This window comes from Pelophylax lessonae (genome assembly GCF_965119305.1).
Source record: "Pelophylax lessonae genome assembly, chromosome: 10".
Classification (NCBI taxonomy): Eukaryota; Metazoa; Chordata; class Amphibia; order Anura; family Ranidae; genus Pelophylax; species Pelophylax lessonae.
This window is the reverse complement of record NC_138777.1, coordinates 11,675,797-11,692,265: the sequence shown is the minus strand read 5'-3', so window position 1 is coordinate 11,692,265 and position 16,469 is coordinate 11,675,797. Positions and strand designations below refer to the sequence as shown.

The 16,469-nt window shown below is 44.6% G+C and overlaps 1 protein-coding gene across 1 annotated transcript in view; it reads left to right on the top strand.

Moving 5' to 3' along the window:
• Window positions 1–16,469, top strand: part of NAV2 (neuron navigator 2) — a 713,755-nt gene that overhangs the window by 261,433 nt on the left and 435,853 nt on the right. The window lies entirely within an intron of this gene.

Here is a 16,469-nt window from a genome sequence, read left to right as displayed (position 1 = left end):
TGCATTTTCTCAATGGATGCAAAGTATACTCGGATTGGACCGAAGTGGAGGCATGTCACCACCCCGCCTTTCCTCCTTGAGAGAATACAAAGCGGTCTCTGAATGGCGCCCATGCCAAGCAGTTAACCTCCTGTGTTCAGAATAGCACTCAGCACAGGACCCAGAAGCCAGTGAAGTGCACTGTAGTAGCAGTGTCCATTGTATTGATTACCAGCTTTTAGAGGTTGGATGCTGGACCAGTGTAACTATGTAAAAGTATACCATACTGTCATAGTTTCGACGGAAGTCTCCTGCCCATGAAAATCTTACCTCCATGCTGCAGTGGTTCTGCTAGATCTGCAATTCTATTCACGAATTGTTTAGCTTTGTGTTTACCTATGTACATCATTGCTCTACTGTGGATTTATATCCATTTCCCTTCTATCACCTCTTAGCCCGCCTCCCAGTTTGCTTCCCTATATAAGACATGCTTGGTGCAACCCACGTTGCCTTAGCAACTTCCTAGTTCTCTGTGCTTCTGTTTCCTTGTATTACTTGTATTTAGTGTCTGACTTCCCTTGTACCGACCCTACCTTCGTCTACTGTTTGTGCCGTCATGACCTCGGCTTGTTTTACTGGATCTTCTTTCTCCTGCCACTTGTACTCTGCACACGTGAGTGGTTTCTGCATCTTTAGCTGGGTGTACCTGGGGCTGCAACCTGGTTCCAGTTTGCTGCAAGTCAATCGCCACCTTTAGGGGCCCTGGTGAAGAAGCAGGCTGGGGTTTAGACTCCTCGCCCTGGGGACCCCAAGTTGGTGTTCTACATAGTTACATAGTAGTTGAGGTTGAATAAAGACAATTGTCCATCCAGTTCAACCTGTGTAGGTGTGTGTGGCCGTAATCCTCTCTCATACCCCTGAATGTTCTGATCAATGAGATGTACGTCTAAGAGTCTTTTGAAAGCCACCATACTTCCCGCTGAAACCACCTCTTGTGGTAGAGAATTCCACAATCCTATAGCCCTAACAGTAAAGGTTAAAACGCTTCTCCTCTAATCGCATTGTATGCCCTCGAGTCCTCATGCAATCCTTTCGACTAAATAGCTTTTTTTCTATGCTGAGATCCCCATTGAGGTATTTATAAATTGCTATCATGTCCCCTCTCAGGCAAGGACTTAATACAAGGTCGTCTACAAGGACTTAATACCACTAAAACCTGACCCATATCTTGAATTCTTCTTAAACAACATTACAAATGTTTTGGAAGGTAAGACTGGTATAAATATCTGTATTTTAGTGGTATGGTTCAGTTATAAAAAGCTGGTATGCGGTGTGAAAAATGTCAGTTCTTTTCTAGCTAAGAATTCTCTATCTTGTTTTTGTGTTGTTGGTCTTTTTATTACTTTATTCTTTCACTTTAAAACCTAATTATTTACTACTGTCTTTCTTTTTTCTTGCTCTGTTGGCACACTCTAAGCAGAAAATAAAAAGTGTCTCTGACATCTGCCTTGGGGGACAGAGGTGGGGGGGATTAAAGGGGTTTTCCACCTTCAGCGATGAAATGGGAATCCCCCCTCCCTGAACTGCGGCAGTTGCTGGGAGTTTGTCCCCTGGCGCTACAACTCCATCTAACTAATTACTGTTTGTCCCAGTGGCCGGAACCTGCAGGCTGTTCCACTTTCTCTTTATTAGGAAAATAAGTCAATGTATTGAAAGTTATAATAGGCATCCATGTTTTCCTTCAGAGCTCTTGTGTCAGCGTTTTTTTCTGATATGCAAAAAGACAAAATTCTTAAACTGAAGGGAGGCCGAACTACTTGAGATAACTGGGCCTTACTGGAGATGATAGACCGATTGAGGACACTTGTGGGTTCACAAAGCGCTCATTGTCACATGCAGTCTATTTTCTGACATATTGAAGGTATGCATTCTTATCCTATTTTGGGTCTTTCGGTAGTAATGTAATTTATTGGTTTCCCGGTAGAGCAGGAACAAAGATAGAGGCACTGCAAAATTTGAGCAATGAATGAAATATTGATTGCAATAGACCAGCCATTCTCAACAAGGGTTTCAATGAAACTCTAAGGTTTCTCAAGAGGTTGCTAGGGGTACCTTGAGCTGTGACTGATTGACCTCTCATCTGATGGTACCTTCATAGTTCCTGAGTCAAAACCATTTGGTAGAGCCTATTGAATGACACCAGTGATCTTTTTATACATCTGTATGGGTGGCATTGTGGCCACCACTGAAATAGGTGCATTCTTCCCACTGACCACCAATGTAAGGGGCATTTTATCCACGTGTGACTAAGGTGCAGCATGGTGTGGTGGGTAGTCCAAGTCAGGTAATAATGTTATATTGTAGAAAAGGTTCAGGTTGGGTTCACACTAAATTCGGATGCGGTTCACAGCAGGGGTCCGGTGCGTCCATATTCTCAGTTTCAGGGACAAATTAGGCCCAAATTTTTGCCTGAATTTGGACCTGAAATGGAGCCAAAGACGCACAGGACACCTGTGCAATCTGTTCTGAAGCCGCTTTGGAGATGTGTGAACTAGCTCCATTGAGAGCCGGTCATAGTCTCCTATTATGCAAATTAGATGCGGGAAATTCCACATCCGATTCGCATAAGCGTGTGAACCCAGCCACAAATACAACTTATTTAGGACCCGCGGGTAAGCACGCTTATTCAGGGCCACTTACAAACAGTGACAGTGGTCTAAAGACTTGAAAATGCCAACAGCATCTGCAACAAGTAGTGGAATGCAGCCTGGTCGGTCTGCACTCAATAGTGAAGCTTACTAAAGAGAGGTATACGTAGTCCCTGCACTGTCCCTACTCTTCTGGAACCTTTCCCTACCTCTAAGCACTGTCCCTGTCAGATGGGGATCCTGTCCCTATGCTAGCCACATAAATAGCGCATAAAGCCCACCAAACCAGGGAGACTGAGTCCTAAATAGACTCTGCCTGACCCAAGATGGCCACTGGAGTCACATGGGGGGGCCAACGTCCAATCAGACAGTTGCCTCCCAAGTTCCTCACAACTTCCTTCCCCTTCTGCTTTGCTGCTTCAGTGGAGTGCCACCTGCAGTGGGGAGTACAGACTGCACCTGCCTACACACTGACTTCCAAATAATTAGTTTAGCTGGCCTGAAAATTATTTCAAGGGTTTCTCCGGGACAAAAAAGTTTGGGAAAGGCTGCAATAGACAATATGGAAGAACTATGGCCAATCCACATGAGGGTTGCAGGGCACTAAGAAAGCCTAATAAGTGTATCAACATCATTATTTTATGGTTTGCCATTCTCACAACTACCGCCACTTTGCCAGGAGTTTTGACGCTTTATTTATAGAACCTTTCATTGCATATGCATTCCCAACTTTAACCAAACTGATAATTCATGTGTATCTGGTTGTTGGCAAGTAGAATCTCATGATGGCTCCCTCTACATATTAGAGACTGCACTGGTGAAGTAGTACCAGCCCACACTGAGCCAGAGCCACAGTACCTATAGGGCTGCCAGAACCTATGGGGCTGCTATAGGTTTCTTATGGCCCTAAGCTACACATCCCAGCATGCCTTGTTATCCTGCATGTTGGCGGGTGGTGGGTTGCCTTGTGTGTGGGCATAGCAAGCAGCCAAGCTGACCCCTAACGTGAATTGATCTGCAGGACAACACAGAACCTTTGGCCACGATTCTCCCCGATGTGTGGGTGATGGGCAGAGACTGACCCCCAATCCACCCTCCTAGCTGTGCGGCTTTGCCCCTCACTCAGATGGGTTTTAGATGCTGGCCTACCTTTTCCAGGCCCAACAGACAGGGGACACAGGTAGAACTCAATCTCCTCGGAGCAGCATTTTGACCAATTAAATGCACCACAAGGCTGGATAAGGTAATGTTCTTTACTGAAAGCCTCAATGGGTCACAGACCCCAGGGGGTTCCAATAACAACTTGGACTCTTGGTCCCAGGCCCTGTCGGTGGCTGCTATTGGCCTGCTTTTCTTCCTGGGCTAAGGAGGGAAGGGACAGAGGGGTGTACTACCTTCCAAAGTCCTCTCCTGGGCCTGCACTGACCCACTGCAACATTCTCTTTTTTTCTCATGGGGCATCCCCGGGCACTGAAGAAGTGTTGAAGCGTCGAAACGCGCCAGCTGTCATTTTGTCAGGGACAGTGGACATTTACACAACTGTTTCCGATGTTTGGATTTGATATGCTGGTTTACACCATTGTTTGTGAGTAGTTACTTTTACTTTTTACTAATAAAGCCTTTATTGAGGATAATGCACTCTCTTTGTTTTTTGTTTGCAGCACTTTTAGACTACCCCAGTTCTATAGGGCAGCAAGACCTTAGCCATTTGCGATGCCAAGTGTCAGTTCCGTGAAAGGAGTGATCGGGGGGCTCTGGTTCTGAGCGCATGAGCAAGGTGCTATGCATCGCAATTTTGTTTTGGGGATCCCGGGGCACCCTGCCGTCCCCCAGGAGGGGGGAGAGAAGGAGCTCAGCAGACAGTTGTTGCCTCCTCCTTTTCTTTTGTAGTTTGACCCAGCTCCCTCCTGGATCCTGCCTTGTCTCCCAGATATCTCCCTAGGGAAGGAGGCACTTTAAAGGGGCACCTACTAGGGATCGAACGATTATCGGCAAAGCCGATATATCGAGGGCCGATCTGCACTTTCCCCGATATATATCGGAATTGGCCCGAGGTTACCGATATTTCAGGAAAGTGCTTGTACCGGAGTGATGCCTGCAGCTAGAGGCATCACCCCGGTACCGGCGTCCATAGCCGACGGTCGGCTGTCTTGTAATGAAAGCTGATGCGGCTGAGAAGCCGCTTGGCTGTCATTACAAGGAGCGGGAGGGGACGACTCCCTCCTCCCGCCGGCTTCCGCGGCTTGCCCGGGTCCCCCGTCCCACCGGGAGGCCCGGGCATCCTACCTGCACGGCCGCTGAAGAGAAGACCCGATCAAAGCCGCATTCGGCTCTGATCGGTTCTCCATGTAAAAACCCGGAAGTGATATCATGACATCACTTCCGGGTACTCGGCGCCAAATTCAAAAAAATGACAGCATTCAAAACAGCCAAACTTGGCATTTTGAATGTTTTGAAGTGCAGAGGAGGACCCCCAGATCCCTCCACAACAGTACCTGTGTAAAAAAAAAAAAAATAAAATAAAAATTTTTTTTTTTTTCAAAAGTCAGAAAATATCTTCAGATATCGGCCGATACCGATATGCGATGACCAAAATATCGGTATCGGCAATAAAAAAACAATATCAGTCAATCACTAGAACCTACTCTACCACCTGTCTATAAACAGCTGGCAACATGTGCTAAGACATGTAGATCTTGTAAAGTAGGAGGTCAGCTGGTGGTCCAATGTCTGGATTACGCTGTGAAATAAATGTGTGGTTTGGTGTCACCAGGGGCAGCAATGAATCATCATCTGCGGAATTATAGATAACCACTTTCTGCTATTCACTGGTGATGAATGTGGATGGTTTTATATGAACTTTGCGGCTCTCCTACGATAGCATCAGGTGGGAGGTTAGGATGAAAAGACTCAATATCACCAATTGTTCGGAAAGTATCGTGTATTTTCCGGGAACATATGCTTTCAGTTACCATTGCCAGTACCTGGCTTTAAAAAATGCTGTTCAGTTCTGCTAAACTCATTATATGATCCGCTGCAGGACAACACGAACCATTACACACTGTGTGATCTGGGGCAAAGGTAGACCAATTACATGTAGCAATTCTTATCATTATATCATCTGGTAACTGGAGGTGCTGAAGCTCTACCTGGAGTTCTGCTTTATTTCCCACAGCATATAATAAATGTTCTTCATCATTTCCATCTGAGCTTCTTGTGCTACTGTGAATGTCTGAGTCTGGTTTCTGCTCCTATTCCATAGCTTCCATTAACCCTTCAGCTGCAACAGGCCGCACTGCGAGGCCTCTCTGGGTGTATCAGAACGCGGCATGATCCATGACGAGCGTTGTCTGGGCTGCGTTCCCCTCACCACAGCTTGAAATAATTATCCTGCTCTCTGAAAAATCAATAGAGGATCCAAGACTGTTTTCCAAAGTCATTAAAATATGCAATTAATGAGGCGCTTTCTTTAATCGCACTTTTATGCTGCGCTTTAGTGGGCTGCAAATTACTCATACAGTTTCATCGCTCTTTATTTATGTAGCAGTCTTGGGACTGAACGGAAAAATGCTGTTGTCTTTAAATTCCCATAGTGAAAACAAATTACATTTTTCTTTTTCGATCTGCAGCCTGTTTAAAGGTTTAGTATGTTTTAGTTTGGTTTGGACTGTGTAGGTGCTGCGCCACTTACCGGCCACACAAGTGATGAGCCATGGAAGCAAAGAGTGTTACCCATAAAGAACACTTGTCGGCTCTACAAAAGATCCGCTTGAAGGGCAGCTACAACCAAACAGATAATTGACCAACTGAAGAACACAGTATTGGTATTGTTTTACCAGCCTAAAGATCTGTGAAGTAATGCACTTGCCCTTATAGTTCTCCTACCTTCATCTAGGCCAGTGATGGTGAACCTTGGCACCCCAGATGCTATGGAACTACATGATGCTCAACTACACTGCAGAGTGCATGAGCATCATGGGAAATGTAGTTCCAAAATATCTGGGGTGCCAAGGTTCGCCATCACTGATCTAGGCTATATGGCCCCTATACTTCAGATCTTGCTAGTTTTCTCCATCCCGTGAACCACCACAACATGTACTCGCTTGGTTTGGCAACTTATTATTGAGACACATTGCAGGGTTTTATACTGGCTGAAATGAAGAATGTTTTAATGGCTTTGAATTAATTGGATTGTCTTTAAAAAGGATTTTCTTTACATTGGTGGGCAGTGGCATAGCTCTCTTTACATTAGTGGTCTGTGGCAAAGCCGCCTTTACATTGGTGGTAAGTTACAAAGCCCCTTTTACATTAGTAGTCCATGGCAAAGCCCCCTTTACATTGGTGGTCAGTGAGAAAACCCTCTTTACATTAGTGATCAGTGACAAAGCCCCCTTTAAATTAGTGGTCAGTGACAAAGGCCCCTTTATATTAGTGGTCCGTGGCAAAGCTTTCTTTACATTGGTGGTCAGTGACAAAACCCCCTTTAAATTAGTGGTCCATGGCAATGTCCCCTTTACATTGGTGGTCAGTGACAAAGCCCCCTTTACATTAGTGGTCCATGGCAAAGCCTCCTTTACATTAATGGTCCATGGCAAAGCCTCCTTTACATTAGTGGTCTGTGGCAAAGCCCCCTTTCCATTGGTGGTCAGTGACAAAGCCTCCTTTACATTTGTGGTCAGTGACAAAGCCCCCTTTAAATTAATGATCAGTGACAAACCCCATTTACATTAGTGATCAGTGACAAAGCCCCCTTAAATTAGTGGTCAGTGACAAAGGCCCCTTTAAATTAGTGGTCCGTGGCAAAGCTTTCTTTACATTGTTGGTCAGTGACAAAACCCCTTTACATTGGTGGTCAGTGACAAAGCCCCCTTTACATTAGTGGTCTGTGGCAAAGCCCCCTTTACATTGGTGGACAGTAACAAAGCCTGCTTTAAATTAGTAGTCAGTGACAAAGGCCCCTTTATATTAGTGGTCCTTGGCAAAGCTTTCTTTACATTGGTGGTCAGTGACAAAACCCCCTTTAAATTAGTGGTCCATGGCAAAGCCCCCCTTTACATTGGTGGTCAGTGACAAAACCCCTTTACATTAATGATCAGTGACAAAGGCCCCCTTTAAATTAGTGGTCAGCGACAAAGTCCCTTTTACACTGGCGGTTAGTGACAAAGCCCCTATACCTCAGTGGTCCATGGCAAATCCCCCTTCACATTAGTGGTCCGTGGCAAAGCCCTTTTTACATTTGTGCTTAGTGACAAAGCCTCTTCTCCCGGCCCTGCCAGGCGCCCCCTACAAGTGTATGGGCTGTCCCCCCTGATGGCGGCCCTGCAGCTTACCAATCATTATATGTGGTGGCTGCATTAGTTTTCTTTTTTAGGCTTTGTCCCCTCTCTTTTCACCTGGTGATCTAACCAGCAATGCACCTCCAGTATTAGAGTGCCTCTAATCTGAATGAAGGAGCACAGGGGGCACCTTTAGACATGAGCATTGTTAATTTGGCAGAAGGAGAATGTTAGATGTACTTGCAGATTGCAATACACTAACGCATTAAAGCCAAACTCCGGCTAACCCTTTATAATCAGTTACAGCAAACACTTTTTTTTTTCCCGTTGGCATAAAGGATTTACATAAATGAATAGAAGCACACCTGAGTACTCTGATGGGCTGGTGACAGGTACTCGGGTACTCTGATGGGCTGGTGACAGGTACTCGGGTACTCTGATGGGCTGGTGACAGGTACTTTGATGGGCTAGTGACAGGTCCTCTTTATTGGGGGGGGGGGGGCAATCAGTGTGTTTTGGGGTGCACTGTAATCGGTGACTAGCTGTTACCACAATCTCCTCCTCACACAGGATCAGTGTGTGAGGAGGAGAACACGGTAACAGCTAGTTACTGTGTTCTCTGTTGACATTCTGTGACCGGCTGTGATTGACAGCCGGTCATGTGGTAAAAAGCCAATTTCATTGGCTCTTTACCTAGATCGGGGATGGGCTCTGTCCGAGGGATGAGCCTCGCCCCCGATCGCCGCACATTGAGGAGAGAACGAGTGGCTCGTGCTGGAGCCGCTCATGTGATCGGCTGTGAATAAAACAGCCGATCATATGGTAAACAGCCAATTTTCATTGGCTGTTTACCTTGATCGGGGATGGGCTATGTCCGAGGGACGAGCCTCATCCCTGATTGCCGCGCTGCGCGCCCCAGGGGGCGCTCAGTAGCGGCGAGAGCGGGCCGCTGGCATATGACGTCGGCTCGGATTGACAAAAGCTTCCTGTCTCCGTCATTTTACAATGACGCGGTATGGAAGTGGGTCATGCACTACCTTGGTCCGACTTTCATGCAACTTAAGGGCTATAAACTTCAATGAATAAAGGAATATGGAGCGGCGCTATATCAATAATATAGTAGTGAAATAAAAGTGGAATAGTGAAACAATATTTAGAATGACATAATATAATGCCTGAGCTTCAAAACATATAACATGCATCTAAAAATAATTGTATGATGAAAAAAGTGCATGTGCAAACAAGCAAACCATCAACAAGTGTTACATATCATCCAATAAGAATATCAATATATACCGTACATATATATATATATATATATATATCATGTGAGATGTTCAAAAAAACTGTGTAAAAAACGTGTCCAAGATACACTGTGCAATGGTGATAATTGAACAACAAAAAGTTTGTTGATTCAAAAATAATGTGATCCAAAATGTGTCCTTTTCCCCACAACCAATCTCCAACACTGAGTGCAATGGCCGCTCACCTTAGGAGGAATGATTTTGCATTTTTATGGGGGTCATACATTGGCTGAAGAGGATCACTCCAAATATAGTCAAACGCAGCTCATACAAAATAAAACGAGGATCTCCATAGTGTAATATGTAAAATAAGGCTTTAATGTAAACAACAGTCACCTACAGTTAAGTAGGAGACAGCAGATGTAGCCTAGGAACCAAACCGAGGGGTCCCTGGATGATAGCAGCTAGAAAATCTGAACATTATATATATATTTTGGGACTTTGATATACACTATCTCACAAAACTGTGTAAACCCCTCACATTTTTGTAAATTTTTTCTTATATCTTTTCATGTGACAACACTGAAGAAATGACACTTTGCTACAATGTAAAGTAGTGAGTGTACAGCTTGTATAACAGTGTAAATTTGCTGTCCTCTCAAAATAATTCAACACACAGCCATTAATGTCTAAACTGCTGGCAACAAGTGAGTACACCCCTAAGTGACAATGTCCAAAATTGGTCCCAAAGTGTCAACATTTTGTGTGGCCACCATTATTTTCCAGCACTGCCTTATCCCTCTTGGCCATGGAGTTCACCAGAGCTTCACAGGTTGCCACTGGAGTTGGGGTTGTTATCATGTTGGAATACTGCCCTGCGGCCCAGTCTCTGAAGGGAGGGGATCATGCTCTGCTTCAGTATGTCACAGTACATGTTGGCATTCATGGTTCCCTCAATGAACTGTAGCTACCCAGTGTCGTCAACACTCATGCAGCCCCAGACCATGACACTCCCACCACCATGCTTGACTGTAGGCAAGACACACTTGTCTTTGTACCCCTCACCTGGTTGCCGCCACACACGCTTGACACCATCTGAACCAAATAAGTTTATCTTGGTCTCTTCAAGCCACAGAAGATGGTTCCAGTAATCCATGTCCTTAGTCTGCTTGTCTTCAGCAAACTATTTGCAGGCTTTCTTGTGCATCATCTTTAGAAGAGGCTTCCTTCTGGGACAACAGCCATGCAGACCAATTTGATGCAGTGTGCGGCGTATGGTCTGAGCAATGACATGCTGACCCCCCCCCTCCCCACCCCTTCAACCTCTGCAGCAATGCTGACAGCCCTAAATGACGCTGAGCACGTGCACTCAACTTCTTTGGTCAGCCATGGTGAGGCCTGTTCTGAGTGGAACCTATTCTGTTAAACTACTGTATGGTCTTGGCCACTGTGCTGCAGCTCAGTTTCAAGGTCTTGGCAATCTTCTTATAGCCTAGGCCATCTTTATGTAGAGCAACAATTCTTTTTTTCAGATCCTCAGAGAGTTCTTTGCCATGAGATGCCATGTTGAACTTCCAGTGACCAGTATGAGAGACAGAGCGGTAACACAAAATTTAACACACCTGCTCACCATTAACACCTGAGACCTTGTAACACTATTGAGTCAGATAACACCGGGGATGTGGGAAGTTCGATGCAGGAAACCCTGCGACTCAGTGCCGGTTCCCACAACGCACCTGAATCACACAGGGGTTTACACTGACATCTACTAATGTAAACTTAATCACATCCCCAGATTGGTTCACAGATCGCAGTGCGAACTGTGAAATAGTGCAGGAATCGGTTCACATAGGTGTGTACACCCATGCGATCCAATTCTAGTGCAGATGAAAAGAAGGGTCCTGTACAATTTTGGTGCGAATGCGATGCAATTTCAGCCATACAGTTTGTATGGCTGAATTTGCATTGCACAGACGTGATCACACGCATGTGATCTGCACAGCAATGCCGTGCGAATTATATGCGATGTCTGCGATCGCACAAGTGTAAACCCAACTTCAATGCCACACAGTGTAAAATCACATCAAAGTCGTATCAAAGTCAGATTGCAAAGTTGCACTGAAAGTTGCGAGACTTACACTATACACTATACAGAAAGAAGCTGCAGGCACACTGCATATGCCCATCTCCATCATCTCTTAGAAATCACCCCATTCTCCTTCTATTAGGTGAAAAAATATTTTCATTATTTCTCAGTCGCAGGACTTCCACGTGATCCAATACAGCCCACCGAACAAAGCCACTTCACATAACAGAGGAGGAATCTTCTGATCGAAGCTTGTCATTTCGTGCTATCTTGTATCTTTTTGTACCTCTAAGCTTAGATTGTGGATTAGATTTATCTTTTAAATCTTCCAGATCAGGCTAAGTAATACAAGTTGTGCTTTTCAGATTACCGAAAGCCCCGTTCTGGCACAGCAGGAGGGAACCGTAATACAGACTTCATGTTATTCCTTCCAATTTGAATGTCTAGTCACGATATGTATTAGATTAGGTTCGATTCACACGTTGGCTTCTGAAAAAGTACATGCACGCATTTTTATGGAAAAAAACAAAATGAGTAGCGCTTTTGTATAGTTGTGGTGTATTTGCAGAACTTTTGATACTTTCATTAACCACTTGAGCTCCATAAGATTTACCCCCTTTCATGACCAGGCCATTTTTTTGTGATACGGCACTGCATTAATTTAACTGTGCGGATGTGCGACGCTGTACCTAAATAAAATGAATGTCCTTTTTTTTCCCCAACATATAGAGCTTTCTTTTGATGGTATTTGATCACATCTGCGTTTTTTTTTTTTTTTTTTTGCGCTATGAGCAAAAAAAAGACCGACAATGTTGAAAAAAATATATACTGTATATATTTCTTACTTTATGCTATAGACCATACCCAATGAACAAATAGAAAAAATCAAATGTCTTCATAAATTTAGGCCAATATGTATTCTGCTACATATTTTTGGTAAAAATAAAATTCTAGTAAGTGTATATTGATTGGTTTGCGCAAATGTTAAAGCGTCTACAAACTATGGGATATATTTATTCATTTATCATTCATTATTTCATTTTTTCTTCTTTTTACCAGGGGTGGCCTGTCCATTGAGGGCACAGGGGCGCTCCCATATCCATGCGTCCGGCCCCCTAATCGACATGCAGGGCGCCGGACACATGGATTCCAATAGGGGATTTTTTTTTAAGCACGTGATTAGAGCCAGAGGCTCTAATAGGCTTCAGAAAAGGGAGAGCTCGGGGCGCAGAGCACTGCGCCCCGAGCCCACCCAGTTGTATGGCAATAGCGACTGAATATTCGCTATTGTCACACTGACCTCCTCCCAGCCAATCAGGAAGAGGGTTGTGAGACCCCTTTCCTGATTGGCTGAAAAGAGAAGCAATCTTACTGGCCAGTGGCCAGGAAGAGGCAGAAGACATACGGCGGCTGGAGGAGGCAGGAGGACAGCGGCTCAGTCATCCAGCACTCCCCGGCTCCCAACAGGAGGAAGGAGGTAAGGAGACAGAGAGGGGGGGGGTGGAGGAATGTGTCGCCTGACTCACTGACCCGACAACCTGACCCGCCCCGACCGACCGACACATTGGTTTGCCGCCCCTCCCCCCCGAGTTACCGAGCACCAGCCGCCACCCCTTTTTTCTAGTAGAGGCAGTGATCAGCGACTTATAGCGGGACTGTGATATTGCGGCAGACATTCGGACACTAACTGACACTTTTTGGGAACCAGTTACACTAATACATAAAGTGATCAGTGCTAAAAAAATATGCAATGTCGCTGTACTAATGACACTGGCTGGAAAGGGGTTATTATCTAGGAGAAGGGTCTTTAAACTATGGCCCTCCAGTTGTTCAGGAACTACAATTCCCATCATACCTATTCATGTCTGTGAATGTCAGAGTTTTACAATGCCTCATTGGATGTGTAGTTCTGCAACAGCTGGAGGGCCGTAGTTTGAGGATCCCTGATCTAGGACAATTAAAGGGTTAAATGTGTGCCTAACCAGTGTTTTACTATAGTGTGGGGTTTGCTTTTACTAGGGGAAGACATAGATCCTTGTCCCTGCTTTGCAAAGACACAGGATCCATGCCTTCCCTCCTGTCAGAACGACAATCTGCCTTGTTTACATAGGCAATTTAATGAAAAGTGTTTGGGTCTGGTGGTTAGGATGGGTATTGCCAACATCCCTAAAGTTATGAAACTGGAAAAGGAATTCCCCTTGGGTATGGGACTTTATAGGCAATAACCCATCACAGAGTAGGCTCCAGTAAAAATATAGATTTATTCAAAATATACAAAATGACATAATAAAGAAAAAAGCGATCAAGAACAATAACGATTAAAATACATGTGGCTAGATGTTACATCACTTCAGAGAAGAAATGAGATGAGAAGAGCGAGAGTTCCATGTGATGAACTGATGCGTTTCGGACTTGGCCTTTTTCAGGGGTCAATGGAAATGCATCTCAGGCACTCATACCACTCCACAAGGTGTATAAAGCCACTGAGTTAAAAACACAAATGTTGCGCATCCAATAAATGGACTGCTGCAACACTATAAAACAGTATAAATTTGCCGAGGCCACAGGGAGAAAACGGAGGGAGAGCCAGCATGGACAAAGTATATTATGATGGTGAATATGCGTAGTATCATTCCATAAAGAATGCGGTAAACCCCCACTATTGGTTCCCACGAGGATCCCAAAATGGTCCCTGAAGGGGCGTTATGTTCAAGGTAAAGATGTATGTTGGTCTTGATAATAAAGGAGACTTTATGAGTAGAAGAAGTAAGTAATGTCTCACAGAAAAAGGGGGGGGGGTGACCAGCTCTATGGAATATATGAAAAAATGTATATACAGGTGTAAAGCTGCCACCAACCAATCCCTGGGTAACAGGGGTCGAATATAAATAAAGGGTTGGAAAAGGTTGGTACCGGCGCTACCTGTTAAAAATGTATATTGGCCCTATTCAGGCTGATCGGATTCAGTGCAGACGTCGGAATGCTTCTGTGTTCTACGGCTAGAGACTTCAAAACCGGAAGTGACGTTGACGTACGAAACTCCGCCCTACGCGTTTCGTCATTGGACGTCTACTGGAGCGGCGTCAACCTAACATACTCCCAGTTGTTATATAGCCGTCTGTATCCTAGCAACAAATAGCTCGCCCATCGCCATATCCATAGCACTTTATTAAAGGGGTCTCCTCCCTTTATCCATTTCATTTGTTTATATTTTCCTTATATTTCTTTGATTTATACATGTTTTGAGGTTGTTTACCAAGGTTTACATTATATTGATTTATCCACATTCCCGCACTGGATACTGCACTACCAGCACTGTATAAATAAATTTTATTACCTTTGCACCTTGTTTTATTTTTGGTAAAAAAAAAAAAAAATCGCAAAAAGCGTATTTTGATTGGTTTGCCCAAAAGTTATTGAGTCTACTAATTACGGGAAAGATTTCTGTCATTTTTATTTATTTTTTTTATTAGTAATGGCGGCGATCTGCAATTTTTTGCGGAACTGTGACATTGCGGCGGACAGATCTGACGCCTAACTGACATTTTTGACACTTTTGGGGGGACCAGTGACATTACTACAGTAATCAGTGCTAAAAATATGCACTTTCACTGTAATAATGACACTGGCAGGGAAGGGGTTAACATTGTGGGCGATCAAGGGGGTTAAATGTGTACCTAGAGGCGTGTTTCTAACGGTGGGGGGGCGTGGCTTGTGGAATGACCATAGAGACATGTGATCCTATATAGAAGGATCACAGGAGCTCTATGATCATTCCAGAAAGAAGAACGGTCAGCTGTGTCTACAACAGCTGGCCATCCTTCTCTCTCAGTGGGGAGCGATCGCGGGTGTCAGGAGGCAATCAGAGCCGTCTGCCCCGTGCATCGGCTTCCCCGCTGCCGACTGGGGGCGGGAGCGCGCCGCTCGCCCCCTAGCTGCCACCAAGCAACCGACGTATAACGATACGTCGGTTTGCCTGGGAGAGCCACACTGCCACAGTATATATGCGGTAAGCGGTCGGCAAGTGGTTAATGAGAACAGTGGCTAAGTGCTTAGAACTTCCGCCTGGCAGCAGTAGAGTCGCCCGTTCAAATCCCAACCACCACATTACCTGCCTGGAGTTTGCTTGTTCTCCAGGCACCTGTATATGTAAAGTGCTGCTTAAATCGGCAGTGCAATATAAGTACCTAAAATAAATAAATATAATAAACATGAGGATACCATCAAACAAGAGGGAGCTGATATTGGCAACTGTTTCGTTTTGTAGAGTTGTATAAATTTCTGGTTGTTAGCGCCCACTTCTCAGACATACTGTACGCTTGCTGTATCACACTTCCACCCACGACATGCGTTCTGTGTCTTGTCTGTGTCACCTGACTCATGATTCCTGCACCTCCATCTGCTGAGCCCCCTGTGTCTTTCCTCTCCTCACACTTGCTATTTTCAGCCCTGCACTGCTAATTGTATACTGTGTCTCTGTGCTGCTTCATTTCACAAGATTTACACAATTTTAAGAAACTGACCTTTTTTTCTGCTTTTTATTTTTGTGTTCTTGCATTGCATTTTTTTTGATACTTACCATTACAGAGTTTAGGAAGTACACAGAGCTGTGGATATAGAATAAGATTTCTCTTTAATATTGTATTTAAAGGAAAACTTTACTTTTTAATGTATTTCAATTTTGGATGCACTAATAAAAATGATCAGTAGTAGGTAAATCTGTGTAAGTGTCGGTTCACACTATGGCGACACGACTTCGGGGGCGACTAGTGAAGTTGCCGTGCACCGCGACTTCGGCGCGACTTGCACGGACTTTACATAATGGAAGTCAATGCAAGTCGCTCCGACTTCTGTCAAAAGTAGTGCAGGAACTATTTTCTACTTGAGTCGCTCCTATTAGAACGGTTCCCATAGCACTGAATGGACCGCGACTTGACAAGTCGCGGTAGTGTGAACCGGGACTAATGGCCGGAATACACTATAAAAAAATCGGCTGAAAATTTCCATTCAGCGAAGAATCGGCCGATATTCTACTCGTTAATGCCCAGCCATCAGTGACCGATATCGATATTGTGAACGAAAAATCCCGTTTGAAAAAAACGAAAAATTCTGTCGTCTCGTTTGCGAACGAACGATATTCTATATGTTGGTGTTAAGGTCGTTCATTTAAAATCTGTAGAACATCATCACGCATGCACATGGTCGGCGGTCAAACGGTCGGGCGATATTCGGCCTG